Source organism: Theropithecus gelada, chromosome 18 (genome assembly GCF_003255815.1).
Source record: "Theropithecus gelada isolate Dixy chromosome 18, Tgel_1.0, whole genome shotgun sequence".
NCBI lineage: Eukaryota > Metazoa > Chordata > Mammalia > Primates > Cercopithecidae > Theropithecus > Theropithecus gelada.
Genome location: NC_037686.1, coordinates 42971407 through 42987224, shown reverse-complemented (window position 1 = coordinate 42987224; position 15818 = coordinate 42971407). Strand labels below are relative to the sequence as shown.

The 15818-nt window shown below is 42.0% G+C and overlaps 1 protein-coding gene across 1 annotated transcript in view; it reads left to right on the top strand.

Annotated features, from left to right (window-relative positions):
- The window catches only part of SMAD4 (SMAD family member 4), a 112834-nt gene that overhangs the window by 39810 nt on the left and 57206 nt on the right, over positions 1–15818 (top strand). The window lies entirely within an intron of this gene.

Genomic DNA, 15818 nt, shown 5'->3' with positions numbered 1-15818 from the left:
AGCTTTGGAATCCCAGTTGTGTCACTAGCCAGGTGATCTTGGGCAAAGTCACTATCTCTGTGAGACTCAGTATGTTCCTGTAGACTGGATAATGTAACTATTTATTTTACAGGGTTGTTAGGAAGATTAAATGGGTCCATTTGAGTAAAGCAGTTAGAATAGTGCCTGATACATAGTAAATCCTCAATAAATGTTAGCTAACAACACTATGTCTAAACCATATGAATTATAAATTCCTCAAAAGAAGGAGCCTTACATTATTTGTAGCTGTGCTAACATGTACAGACCACTCAAGATTTTTCTAGTTGCTTGGCTCAGCAGTATTAATATATTAGCAGATGTAGCATTGTCTTGCTTGCTGGTTTTTCCATCTGCTCTAAATTTAGTACTAAATAAAGCCAGTTGTAGGGGTGGAGGAGGTTTTAAAGATCTCTGGTCCAAATCCATTAGGTTTTTTGTTTTCTTTGAAAGCTGTCATCCAGAGAGAGTTTGGAAGCATATGCTAAAGACCATTTTTAGGCATGTTTTGCAGAAATTTATAGCATCTATTTACATTATTATGTGTTTCCATACTTTGAACTGTCAACCCTTTGCATATAGTAGTATCCTAACTGATGTTCCAAATTTGCTACTATGCTATACGTGGGCTTGCATAATTCCTAACTCATAACATATGGATATTAAATAAATTAGGTTATGAGAAGCAATTCACTTTTTTCCATCTTGGTAAGCAGAATAGTCACAATCCAATAAAGATAAATAAAGATGTCTAGGACTAAGGCATCATAATTACACCTTGTATTTGTATAGTGCATAATAATACCTTACATTTGTATACCTTATTTAATTCTTACAACCACTCAGTGAGGTAAGCAGGCATGGAAGTATCATGAATTCCATTTTACAGATGAAGATATTAGAACCTAGAGGTTTTAACTGACTTGCCTAAGTTTACTACATGGTAACAAATGGCAGAGCCAAGATCAACTTGGGTTTGTTGACTGGTAGCCCAATGCCCTTTTTACTTTACTGGTAGAGGAAAGTGTTAGGAATTCTCATTTTCTTCCACTGATATTTACAGCCTGACTCTACAAAGAACCTTGCCAATAGTGGTCTGTTGTGAGCCTTCGGCAAGGTATGGGTCTCGGATGCTTAATCCCAATTTGTAAATGTTATAGAACCATCCCCCTGGCAAGGAGGATTTATATCAGGCAAATGTTGCAGATAACAGTATTTAGCTGCATGTGCTAGAGCTGACAAACTTTGGAATCAAAAGAAGAATCATCAGTGAAGTAACTCAAATAATGGGAGAGAATCTTCCAGTCAACACTCAATCTCCTTGGTCCTTAAATTTCAAGCTAAAGATGCCTATAAAACTCCATATAATATAATCACAGAAGATATTTTGTAGGTAGTACTTTGCACAAAAGCAATCATAGGAGTTTTACAGTTTGTTTTTATTGGAAGAGAGCCACCACTCCAGAATTTCTTGTCATTGAATAGATGGGAGGGAGCGGGAGTTAGAAGCAGAAAAGAGAATCAGCCTGAACGTACAGATGCTGGGGACTATGTGGTTGGGGCAGAAAATGTTTATGCTGTGAGGAATTGGTATGAGTGGTAGAGACAGAGTGACTAAAATTTCTACACAATTACTATATAAATTCTTTTTTTAGTATGTAAATTCTGATCAGACTAGTGTAAACTGGCACACACAAATATGAAGCAGTTGATGTTGGACATAGAAATGGCAGAAAAGCCAGACAATGTAAAAAATTTATTCCCCACCCACTCCAGATAACACCCCATTGTGAGAGTTAGGAGCCCATACATTTCAAGAGACTGAAAACCAATTCAATGAGCTTGAAAAATAATAAGATGTATTGATTCTCATAGGTCAAAAAAACAGGGATGGTACCAGCATCAAATGCAATTGTCTCAAAGGATCATAGGGTTTTCCCTCTCTCTCCTTCTGGCTTTCTACTCTGCTTTCTTGTTTATTATTTTCTTTCCTACTGCAAATGAGCTTCCTTGATGTAGTCAGAGAAGCTGGCTGCCAGCAGTGGCAGGCCGATACTCCATGCTAGGGTACCACTGTTAAACGAAATCCCAGCACAAAGAAAGAACACTTTTCTCTGATGGCTTCCATGTATAATGTCTTAGAGAAAGATTGTGATTGGTCAGTGTGGACCACATGTCTGCCTGTGAACCAGTCTCAAGCTCTTGAGCAATGGAGTGCTAGGACTGGCCAATCCTTGGTTATGTCTTCACACTTGTAGCCAAAGCAGATGGAGTCCATCACCAGAAAAGTGGTAAAGAATTCAGCTGAGCTATCCCAGTTAATTACAGCAACAGTTCCCAAATTGACCTGAAGATAAACATCCCCTGGACCCTTGTTAAAAAACAGATTCTTTGGTTCCCAGCTTAGACCTCCATAATCAGAATTTATATAGGAGAAGGATGGTAATTTGTATATTTAGCAAGTACCCCAGGTGTATTAGTTTCCTATTGCCACTGTAACAAATTAACACCAATTTAGTGGCTTAAAACAACATGGATTTATTATCGTCTGGAGGTCAGAAACCCAAAATCGGTTTCACTGGGCTAAAGTTCAAGGTGTTGACAGGTTTCTTCTGGAGGTTCTGAGGGGAGAATCTATGTCTTTGCCTTTTTCAGCTTCTGGTGGCTGCCTGTGTGTCCCGTTCCACCATCTTGGAAGAGCATCACTCCAGTTACTGCTTCTATAATCACATCACCTTCTCCTCAAACTCTGACTCCTTCTGTGCCCCTTTTACAAGGACCATTGGACATGGGTCCACTTGGATAATCCAGCATAATCTCCAAGTTCAAGATCCTAACTCAGTCACATCTGCAAACTCCCTTTTGCCATATGCTATATGGTTTGGAAGTGTCCCTCAAATTTTGTGTGTTGAAAACTAAATCCCCAAATTCATATCTTGATGCTATTTAGAGGCAGAGATTTGGGGAGATAATTAGTATTAGATGAGGTCATCAGGATGGGGCTCCTATGATGGGACTGGTGGCTTTATAAGAAGAGGAAGAGAGACTTGAGCTTGCATGTCTGTGGTCGTTTGCCATATGATGCCCTTCACCATGAAAACCCTCACCAGAAGTTGAGCAGATGCTGGTGCCATGCTCTTGGACTTTCCAGACTCCAGAAGTGTGAGAAATAAATTTCTTTTATTTATAAATTACCCAGCCTTAGGTATTCTGTTATAGCAACAGAAAACAGTCAAAAACACTATTCATGAAAACCCTTACCAGAAGTTGAGCAGATGCTGGTGCCATGCTCTTGGACTTTCCAGACTCCAGAAGTGTGAGAAATAAATTTCTTTTATTTATAAATTACACAGCCTTAGATATTCTGTTATAGCAACAGAAAACAGTCAAAAACACTATTCAAGGTAACATTCACATGTTCCAAGGTTTAGGACATGGACATAGTGAGCCACTATTCAGCCTACCACACCAGGTAATCATTATCAGGTAAATCTGAGAAATACTGATAAAGGAGTTAAAAAGAAATTACTTACACAGGTTGTGAAGGTAAGGACGTCCTTGGTAAGGTTCTCCTTTTAATGAAAAGCAGCCCCCAAATCATTTTCTTTTCTAACAAAGAGCAGCCTGTAAAATCAAGCTGCAGGCATAGACAAGCAAGCTGGAAGCTTGCACGGGTGAATGCCGGCAGTTGTGCCCATAGGAAAAGGCTACCTGGGACTAGGCATGATTAAAATGGCAGCTCCATGTTTCCTTCTCTTTGCTAGCCATGTGTACAGTAAGGAGCAGACAAGACGGCACTGGCCAAGTGGAAAGCCATTTGCATAGTAAGATTAGGGTGGGGCAACCAGCCATCTCCGTGTGCTATGTAAACATCATACCTGGTCAAACCAATCTGTGGGCCCTTCGTAAATCAGACACCACCTCCTTAAGCCTGCCTATAAAATCTGCTGCAGTTTGCAGCAGGCCAGCTTTTCCTTTCAGACAATGCCTCTCTCTCTCTCTCTCATAAAAGAGAGCTGCTCTCCTTTCTTTCTTTTGCCTATTAAACCTTTGCTTCCAAACTCACTACTTGTGTGTCGGTGTCCTTAATCTTCTTAGCACAAGACAATGAACCCCAGGTGTTTACCCCAGACAGTGATACCGCTTCAGCACCATAGGAATGGTTAACACCACAAGTGCAACATAAATATTCCAAACATAAAAATTCCCAATATTATATAAGCCTAACTAATCACTTAACTGTATATAATATATAGATGCCCCAATTGGGTGGCCCAACCACCATGTTTTTGAATGTGTCAGTAACTCATTTCATTTTTATTGTTTAGTGTTCCATTGCTATGGTTTTGAACATCCCCCCAAAACTCATGTTGAAATTTGTCATTGTGATAGCATTAAGAGGTAAGGTTATGATGAAGCACAAAGGCCCTCACCAGATGCTGCTGCTATACTCTTAGTCTCCCCAGCATGCAGAACCATGAACCAAATAAATTTCTATTGTTTATAAAGTGCCCAGTCTCAGGTATTCTGTTTTAGCAACAAGATAGAGCCAGGATTTGAATGCTTGTCCATTTAACTTCAAAGCCCATCCATTATCTTAGCCTCTATGCTACTGTCTCATAATGAAGTGGAATGTATACACACAAGACTACAAAATCAAGTGCCAGTGGACTGGCTTGAGGTTGTTTGGATGAGATCAGCAGAGGAGATGGAGTCATCAGTAGGAGGGGAGTTGGCCTCATGCATGAGTGAGATTTGTAAAGATGGAGGCAGGAGGGAGGGCAAACCTTGGGCCTGGACCTGCGATTGTCCACTGTGGCTTTGTCCTTGGCTGAAGAAGCCAGTTCCCACCTTCTCCTGGGAGAGCAGTGAGGATGGAGGGCCAGCTGTAGAGTCAGGACTGTGTAAGCTGCATTCCTGGGCCTTTGTGTCATACCTACCAACAAAGGACACTTTCTGAAGAGCTTTTGTGGACTGTGGTTAGGCCTGCAGTCAGGACCCGCATTCTAACTAAAAAGTGTAGCCTCCGGCAAGTTCAGAGCCACTTTGCAGCTCCCTGGCAATGGGGATTATCTGTGTACTGGGGAAGGCAGCTGGGCCCAGAGGGGCTTTTGAACCACAGCATTTTTCTTAAACATGAGGGATGTTATTTTTGAACCAGGTAGGAGGTGACCCGGGAACCAGCCTCCCTGAAGAGGAGGGAGGGAAACACCTATGGCCAGGGTTATGTGGTGCTCTTATTTCCTTCCTGATTAAAGATGTAGATGCGTTGGTACTTGAGCCCTGGAGGAGGCTCCTTCAACCTGAGAAAGCACTGTGCCCCAGCTCATCCTGGGAGCTGGCACAGAGGGAAGGAAGGGGGTGGCAGTTCAAGGGCAGCAGCTGGGAGAAGCGTGTCAGAAGTGCCAGGGAAGCGAAAGTTGCCTAGGGAAAGGAAAGGGGAAGAAGGAAAAGCAGAGAGGCAGCAGCAGCTCTGGGAGAAAGGGACAACAGACCCTTAAGAAGGGCAAGTGTTCTGGGAGCCTCAGAGCAGTGATGGATTTTCCATCTTGGAATCCCCTCCCTTCTCTGCCCCTTACACACAGCTTGTCCTGAGGAGCAGACATGTGGTCTGTACTCACCCAAGAACTCACAGTCTCCTTCTCTCTTCAATACCCATTTGCTGGGCCTAATTCTTACCTCAAAAAGGTAACTTGATTATTCTTAAAAGTTAAAAAAAAAATAATAACTGTGATTTTGGTCTAAGCTAAAGTTAATCATTTTTCCTCAAGGTTGTCTCCCAAAAAAAATGCTTAAAGAGGCCGGGTGCAGTGGCTCATGCCTGTAATCCCAGCACTTTGGGAGGCCGAGGTGGGCGGATCACCTGAGGTCAGGAGTTCAAGACCAGCCTGGCCAACATGGTGAAACCCCCATCTCTACTAAAAAATACAAAAATTATCTGGGTGTGGTAGTGAGTACCTGTAATCCCAGGTACTCAAGAGGCTGAGGCAGGAGAACTGTTTGAACCTGGGAGGCGGAGGTTGCAGTGAGCCAAGATCGTGCCATTGCACTCCAGCCTGAGTGACAGAGTGACTCTCTCTCAAAAATAAATAAATAAATAAATAAATAAGAAAAATGTTTACAGAATATGAAAATAATTTGGTGTTGTTTAGGTAGATTGTTTTCCTCCTCAGAGTTGAAAGCTAAAAAAAGTAACACAGATATTCACTAGATTTTATCACTGAAATGACACCATAGCACTGTTGCCCAGGCTGGAGTGCAGTGGTGCAATCTCAGCTCAATGCAACCTCTGCCTCCCTGGCGCAAGTGATTCTCCTGCCTCTGCCTTCTGAGCAGCTGGGATTATAGGCACATACCACCATGCCTGGCTAATTTCTGTATTTTAGCAGAGATGGGGTTTTGCCATGTTGACCAGGCTAGTCTCAAACTCGACTTCAAATGGTCTGCCTCGGCCTCCCAAAGTGCTGGGATTACAGGCATGAGCCACTGTGCTTGGCAGGTTTTTTGTTTTTGATGAACTTGTCATTTCCAGCACTCCCTGCTTGCGATGTTCTCTCTTGTACCTGTGACACTGAGGGAAACTGTTAGATGCCAAATTCACCTGAGGGACTAAAATCTGTCTAGATGTAAGTCTGATCTGGCGTCTACTGGGGGAAGGGAAAGACTGAGTAAACTCTGTTTTAGTTCATATCCATTGCCATTCAATTCTGAATTCTAAGATATGGCACCCAGTAGGGTCACTCCACATGTTTATTCAATGGAAGTGATGTCTGAAAATTCAACTTTTATCAAAAAGCATTTTAGGTGGGTAGAATTATGACTGTGAACTGTCTCCTAAATAATTTAGTGTTCCACTATTCCCCTTCCCAATACATTTTGGATTTTAGGCCCTACATAGGTCTAGACCCTGGAGTCTAGGACTCTGCCTCTGGAACCAGCAGTATTGGCCTCACTTGAGAGCTTATTAAAAATGGAGAGTCTCCAGCCCACCCTCAGATCCAAGGAATCAGGATGGACTTTTTAACATGCTCCCCAAGTGATCTGTGTGCATGTTAAAGTAGGAGAAACGCTGCTCTGAGCATCTGATCAGGAGGCCCTCCCAGCCCTGGCTTCAGGGTAGAGCTATCTGGGTTGCAGGGTGGCACCATGCCACACATTGTGGGCAGAGAGTTCAAATTCCAGCTCTGCTGTGAACTTCATCACAGGGACAAGTGACCTAAAATTAAAAAAAAAAAAAAAAATCAAACTCACAGAAAAGTCGCAAGAATAGTACAAAGAACTTCTGTAAATACTTTACCTAGATTCACCAACTATTAACATTTTGCAATGTACACTTTATCTTTTTTTTCTTTCTACCTATGTATGATGATTATTCCTGAATTATTAGAGAGTTAATTGTATATACTGGCATGTCTTTACCCTCAAGACTTCAGTGTGTAGCTCCGATAACAAGGACATTTCCCTACACGACAACACCAGGGCTAGAACTAGAGGGAGGCTAACAAGGCCTGAGCCTGGGTGGCCCTTCAAGAAGGCTTCCTTCAACTTTGTACCCTAGGAACCTCTGTTGTCTCACCCTAGTTCTGGCCTGCATGCTACAGGTATCAAAATCAGGAAACCTAACGCTGACTCAATACTATTATCTAATCTACAGTCTATTATATTTAATCTATAATCTATTATATATCTATAGTCTAATCTTTAAGCTATTTTCCAATCATGTCTATTGTCCCAATAAGGTCCTTTGTAGCAAAAATTTTCCCCAGATTCAATTCAGGATCATGTATGACATTTAATTATCCTGTGTATTTAGTCTCCTTTAATCTGGAACAGTTCCTCAGGCTTTGTCTTTTATGATATTGATATTTTTGAAAATTATAGACTAGTTATGTTACAGAATGTCCCTCAATATGGGAAGAAGTTACTTTTTAATCTCTTAATGGTTCGGTTTCATCACTATTAAATTGGGAATAGTCCCTCCTTGTTGTTGAATCAAATAGATGAAGACACGTAATGGGCTTGACACATGGCAGGTGCAGGTGGATTAAACAAGAAGCTGCCACTGATCGGGCACTTGTCAGCGCCATGCCAAGTGCTTCACACGCATTGTCTCATTTTGTTTTTACTGCAGCTCTGGTGAGATGGGCTGTATTTTTACCCCTACTTCACAGAAGAAGAATCTGAGACTTAGAATCATTTGTCCAAGGTCTCATAGCTAGTAAGGAGTGACATGGGGACTTGAATCAAGTCAGTGAGACTGCAAAGATTATTCACTTGTAACATGCTTGTGGTGCTTGCTAAAATCTAGCTTTTTAAGCATAAAATTTTCCTAAAGTTCACCATTTTAACCATTTCAAAGTGTATAATTCAGTGTCTCTCAGTATATTTAAAATGTTGTACAACTCTCAGCACTATCCAATTCCAGAACATTTCCATCGCCTCATGAAGAAACCCTATACCTCCCAATTCCCCTGATAACCACTAATCTGTTAATCTACCTCTGTATCTGTGGATTTGCAGATACATAAAATGAAATACTACTAAGCAATAAAAAGGAACTAACTACTGATACGCAGTAACATTCTGGATCTCAAAAACACACTGAGTGAATGAACCCAAATACAAAAGACTGCATATGGAAATATTCCATTTATGTGAAATTCTAGAAAAAACAAAGCCTTAGGAACAGACAGCATGGCAGTGGTTGCCTGGGGACAGGAACGTATGGTTGGGAGGTGGCACTGACTGCAAAGGGGTATAAGGGAACTTTTTGGAGGGACAGAGGTGTTCTAATATTTGATTGGTAGTGGTGATTGCACATTGGATATATTTGCCCAAATGCATCAAATTGTCCACTGTGTCAAGTTTATAATATGTAAATTATACCTCAATAAGATTATAAAAAAAGAAGAAAAAAATCTAAGCATATCTGATCCTGAATGGAGTTCAATTCATCAGCACAGCTTCCTTTGTTGCCTGGCCCCAGATCCATCTTCCCAGCCTCATCTCTCACTTCTCTGACACTTGCCATGGGCAAGCCCAGTGTTGGGCACTCAGAGAATGTGGGGGAAGGAGAACCTCTATCTTCAGGGAACTCACAGCCTAGTCTGGGAGCAGAAAGAAAGGGCAGCCAACTCTGACATAGCAGGGCACCCTTCCTAGAGGACCACTGAATCCTAAGGACAGGAACAAAGATATTCCAGACACAGCCTGGATTCCAGTCATTTTGAATCTCAAGTTTGAATCAAGTTTCAACCTAATATTTTGAATAGGTAATACATTTCTATGGCTGTATACTTTAAGCCAAAGAGATGACAGAGTTTATTTTAGTGCTTTTAGGAATGTGGGAATCACTTGTAACGTTTAGGTTAATCGATGTTAAGTAATTTTCGGGAGTAACTGGAATTATTTTAAAAATCACTGGGTTAAACTGGGTGCAGTGGTGCGTGCCTGTAGTCCCCAGCTACTCAGGAGGCTGAGGCAGGAGGATCACTTGAACATAGGAGTTTGAGTCCAGCCAAGGCAACACAGCAAGACCCCATCTCTAAAAAACCAAACCAAACCAAACCCAAAACATTGGGTTGACACTAAAATATCATGATGCTAACCTGTGCCAGGAGGTCCTTTGCTTGAGGGAGGAGCACTGTCTCCATCCCTAGCATGAAAAGATTAAACTTCTATATTCTCTTCACCCTTAGAAAGCTCCTATTATAAGAGGTGAAACCATTAAATAAAACAAAAGGAATATAAACCTTTCAAGCCTTTGCCTGCCCCATCAGAGATCTATGTGGAACTGGCAGTAGCTTGGCTCCCTTTGAGTGCTTTGTAACTATGGTCTTCAAGATTTCTTGCTTGCTTTTCTCCTATAAGAAATTTGAAAAACTGTGTTTTGTTCTTTCTTCCTTCTTTTCTTTCCTTTTTCTGTCTTTCTCTCTCCTTCCTTCCTTCTCTCTCTTTTTTTTTTTTTTTTAAATAAGAGATAGGGTCTCATTCTGTCACTTACGCTGGAGTGTAGTGGCATGATCACAGCCCACTGCAGCCTCAAACTCCTGGGCTCAAGCAATCTTCTCGCCTCAGCCTCCTGAGTAGCTGGGATTACAGGCATGAGCCATCATGCTTGGCTAAAACTGTTTCTTCTTGTACTTTTAAAGGTCATATCTAAAATGTTTCATCACAAGTTTAAATTATTATTTAATTTAAATTATAAATTATTATTTAACAAACCTATTATTTAATAAGGTTTGTTATTTCTGGCTTAAGTATTGGCATTTTAAAATAAGATTGCTACATCATTCTTTAAATGTATCCAAGGAAATTTAAAGATCATAATGCATCTATCATCCATTTAAAAACTACATGAACAAGCTTTTCTTTAAAGTAAATTTTACATCAGTCTTTATTTTTCTTATCTTGTACTTCCATTCCACTTACCCCTGAACATTTTAATATAATATTTTAAGCTGGAGAGTCTTTTATTGATCAACCTACCGCATTTCCCTACAATTTTTTTTTTTAAAGAAAATTCTTGACTGACTCTGATAAGCTTAAAAAGCTCATTTTGATTGCATAATTTTAATACCTAATTGATCTAAATGACACAAAGTATTACATATTTTGGTATCTATCAAAATTAAAGGATATTTTTGCTGAATGAAATAGAATTGGGTCAAACCTAGTCCTAGTTTTCACTTCTATGGATAGAAACACAAAATACCTTGTTCATTCATTCAACAAATATTTATTGAGCATCTCCTACGTGTCAATAGCTACTTTAGGCACTTGTGATACACTGGTAAATACTCCAGATAAATCCTTGCCCTCATGGAGCTTACATTCTAGTCGGGGGTAATAGGCAATAAACAATAAACACAACACATGAGTAAATCATATAGTATGTCAGAAGTGCTATAGCAAAAGAGAAAGCAGGGTAAAGGGGCTTTAGGTGTACTGTGAAAGTTAAGAATCGGTTGTGATTTTTAAAAGGTCAGGGTAGGCTTCAATGAGGTAACTTTCGACCAAAGGAGGTGAGAGAGTTGGCAATGCAGATATCAGGGGGAAACATGTACAAGGCAGAGGGCACAGCCAGTGCAGAGGCCCTAACTTGGGAGCATGGCTGACATCTTCTAGGGACTAGAAAAGACATCGGGAAGGCTAGAACATATTGGAGAATGACTGATAGGAGATGAGATTAGAGAAGTAATGCTCAGGGGTGGAGTGGTGGTACTGATCTTATAGAACCCTTTAGACTATTGTAAGGATGTAGATTTTTACTCTAAATGAAATGAGGATCATTTAATGTAGGGATTTAAGCAGAGAGAAGATATCTGACTTATTTATTTTTTTGAGATGGAGTCTCGCTCTGTCGCCCAGGCTGGAGTGCAGTGGCGCAATCTCCACTCACTGCAAGCTCCACCTCCCGGGTTCATGCCATTCTCCTGCCTCAGCCTCCCGAGTAGCTGGGACTACAGGCGCCCACCACCACACCCGGCTAATTTTTTTGTATTTTTTAGTAGACCCGGGTTTCACCGTGTTAGCCAGGATGGTCTCGATCTCCTGACCTCGTGATCCACGCGCCTCGGCCTCCCAAAGTGCTGGGATTACAGGCATGAGGCACCGCGCCCAGCCCTGACTTACGTTTTAAAACGATCACTATAGCTATTATATTGGGAAGAGGCAAGCATGAGAACAGGGAGAGCTTTTAGAAGATGAATCCAAAGATGAGATGATGGTGGCTCAGACCAGGGAGTAGCAGTGGAGGTGGTTAGGGATGCTCTGTGGATTAGACATGCGTGTGAGAAAACGAGGGGAATCCAGAATTGCTGGACAGCACTAAGGATTTACTTGAGGTTCATGGTGATGAAATTAAAGTGAAACTACTCGGGGTTTTTGGTCTGAACAACTTGCACAATAGAGTTATCAAATGAGATCGGAAAGCTAGTGGGCTCAACAGGTTTGAGGGAGAATATTGTTTAGTTTATGACGTGTTTGAGGATATCAGAATCTGGAGTTCAGGTAAGGTCTGAGCTGAAGATATAAATTTAGGAGTTGTCATCATATATGATGATATCATATATCTTAGATAGTATTGAAAGTCAGGAGACTGGATGAGATCAAGGAAGTGTATATAGATTAAAAAGAGTTCAAGGGGCCAGGCACAGTGGCTCACGCCTGTAATCCCAGCCCTCTAGGAGGCTGACGCAGGCAGATCACCTGAGGTCAGGAGTTCAAGACCAGCGTGGCCAACAAGGCCAAACCCTGTCTCTACTAAAAATACAAAAATTAGCCGGGTGTGGTGGCGGGTGCCTGTGATCCCAGTTACTTGGGAGGCTGAAGCAGGGAGAATTGCTTGAATCTGGGAGACAGAGGTTGCAGTGAGCTGCGATCATGCCACTGCACTACAGCCTGGGTGACAGAGACTCTGTTTCAAAAAAAAAAGAAAAAGAGTTCAAGGAATGAGCCCCAGTTAAGGGGTTTGAGAGAAGAGATGGAATCCAGCAAAGATGACAGGGAAGGAGGAACCATGAATGAAGGAGAAAAACCAAGAGGATGTGGTTAAAAAAAAGAGAATCAAGTGATTAGCTGTGTCAGCTGTTACAGATAAGTCAATCAAGATGAGAACTGAGACTAGATCATTGGGTTTAGCCAGCGTGAAGTTCTTTGTTGGCCTTCGCAAGAGTAGTTTTGATAGTGTGGTAAGGATGAAAGCATGAATGGAGTTTCAGAGAGGATGGGAGACCTAACACTCAGCTGATGACCTAAAATACGCCACATGTGTACCTCACATGTAATGATTCTACTACGTATGTATGGAGTCTTTTTTTTTTTTTTTTTTTTTTTTTTGAGACGGAGTCTCGCTCTGTAGCCCAGGCTGGAGTGCAGTGGCCGGATCTCAGCTCACTGCAAGCTCCGCCTCCCGGGTTCACGCCATTCTCCGGCCTCAGCCTCCCGAGTAGCTGGGACTACAGGCGCCCGCCACCTCGCCCGGCTATTTTTTGTATTTCTTAGTAGAGACGGGGTTTCACCGTGTTAGCCAGGATGGCCTCGATCTCCTGACCTCGTGATCCGCCCATCTCGGCCTCCCAAAGTGCTGGGATTACAGGCTTGAGCCACCGCGCCCGGCCTGTATGGAGTCTTAACATACATATCATGCTTGACATGTTTTTGAACTTTATATAAATGGTATTGTATGGGATGTATTCTGCTGTTGTAGAATGGGAGAAGAACTGCAGATAAAGTATAGAAGACTCTTTTAGAAGTTTTCTTGTAAAGGGAGTAGAGAAATGGGTGATAGCTGACAGTAGAAATAGGTCCAAGAGAAAAATCTGTGGGATTGGAAAAATCATAGCTGCTGGTAAACTTACCAGAATGACACAGTAGAGAAATATTGATAATACAGAATAGGGGGATAATTGCTGGAGTGACAGTGAGGATACTGATTAGGCAAGATAGGACTGGAATCTATGTGTTGGTGACAATGCTCCTTTAGCTAGGAGCATGGCAATTCAACCATGTGAGGGTGGGGAAGGCAAAGTAGAGGATGGCATGTGGGTGTGGGTGATGCTGAGATTCTGTGGAATTTTTTCTCTTATTGCTTCAATTTTCTCAAACAAGGCTGTTAATTGAGAATGATGGAGGGGAGGATGTGCAACTTAGAGGACAGAGAAAGTACAAACTCCAGAAGAATGGAGGAGGGAAGGAGAATTGCTGGACAGCACTAAGGGGTCTGCCTGAGGTTCCTGGTGATGAAATTAAAGTGAAAGTAGTCAGTGTGATTGCGTTCTTCTTTCGCCACATTCAGGGCGCTAGCTTGAATCAGGGTTGTGGTTTTGCCAGGCAAGCACAACAAAGGGAGAGAAAAGCAAGGGGGCTGAGGGCATGTGTAAGAGTGATTGTGATTGGCCAGGGGTTGAGGCTGGGTGAGAGCAGATATGAGGGGTTAAAGAATTGTCGCAGTTAGAGTACTACAGGGAGTGACCTGGAAAACCGAGGTGGTGATCAGGGTATGAGATGTTTGAAACTGAGATAATGAAGAAGTTGCAGAGTTCGATAAGGCTACTGTGATTATGACCATGGGAGGAAGTGGCTTAGTTAGGGTATGTGCAAGTTAGAAGTTAGAAAAGGTACAAAATCCAGAATGATCAAGGGGAGGATGTGTAAGTTAGAGGACAGAGAAGGTACAAAATCCAGAAGAGTGGAGCAGAGAAGTGTAAGAGAATTGCTGGACAGCACTAACGGTCTACCTGAAGTTAATGGTGAACAGTGGGGGTCTCCACCCAACAGCCAGCAAGGGAATGAGGCCATCAGTCCTGAGGCCTGCAAGGAACTGAATGCTGCCAACAACCACATGAGCTTGGAAGCAGATCCTCGTCCCAGCCTCACGTTGTAGAGGACCCAGCCAAGTGATGCCTGGACTCTTGACCCAGAGAAACTGTAAGATCATAAAATTGAAGCAATGAGAGAAAATCCTTGAAGAATAAAAGGAACTGAGAGGCCAGAGTACTGGGAAGATCTTATAACCACCTAGCACTAGGACAGAAGTGGCATTGGAGTGACTGACAGGAGCAAATTGTGCAGAGATAAAGTGGGGTAAGGTCAGCGATAGAGGTATTGGATAGCAAGATTTAAAGTTGCTGGTTTAGAGGAGGAGGGGGACGGCCTGGAAGCAATGTTGAGAAGCAAGAAGGAAACCTACCTCACCTCCAGGCACTAAGAGGCTGAAGGTTGAAAACACCATTGCCACTACTTGATAGGTGGAAGAAAGAGCAGTGTCCCAGGGCAAAGTTGGGTTTCCCTTAACTAAAAAGGTGAAGGGAACCTGAAGGGAAATTCTGAGAAGAGGTTGAGCTTATAGGGAATATCATTTGCATAAATAAATAGATGGTGTGGTAGATTCTAAACAGGCCCCAAATGATCCCCGCCTCCTAGTGTTCAAGCTTTTGTGTTTCCTTCCCCTTCAGTGTAGGTGGCGCCTGTGATTTGCTTCTGGCCAGCAATGTATGGCAAAGGTGACAGAGTATGAGTGACACTGTGTATGTGATGATGTTACATAAGATTGAAACCAGTGTCTTGCTGAGACTCTCCCCGTTGCTGGCTTTGAAGAAGCAAGCTGCCATATTGTTAGCTTCCCTATGGAGAGGACCACATGGCAAGGAACAGAGGGGGTCTCCAGCCAACAGCCTGCAAGGGACGGAGGCCCTCAGTCCTGCAGCATGCAAGGAACTGAATGGTGCCAACAACCACATGAGCTTGGAAGCAGATCCTTTGTTCCAGCCTCACTTTGTAGAGGACCCAGCTGAGCCATGCCTGGACTCCTGACCCAGAGAAACTGTAATATCATAAATGTTTGTTGTTTCAAGCTTCTATATTTGTGGTGATATTGTTATATAGCAATAGGTAACTAATACAGACGGAATGGAAGAAGTTTAGTTATAACTATGTGTCAATTTTTAAAAAACTTCTTCTGAGGTATATTACCTAAGAATCACATATTGATCTATTACCAAATCATGTTTTGTAATCTATCAGCTGACAGATCTTCCTTCAGTTTCGTTGACAGAAAAGATCTGAAAACTATCTGACTTGAAAAATAATTTAATATCCATTCACTAAAGTCATTTACTTTCTCAGCATAGATACCGATTTTTGAATTGTCCCTTTTGGATTGCTGGGGAAGTACTGCATTGATCCAATGCACATTAGTAATGGGTGAGAATTTTGACTTTCTTTTGTAAGGTGGGAGGACAGTTTTGAAAGGGGATGCTGTGTCCTCAGCTCCTTTCTTAAGCTGGGCAATTTTCGAA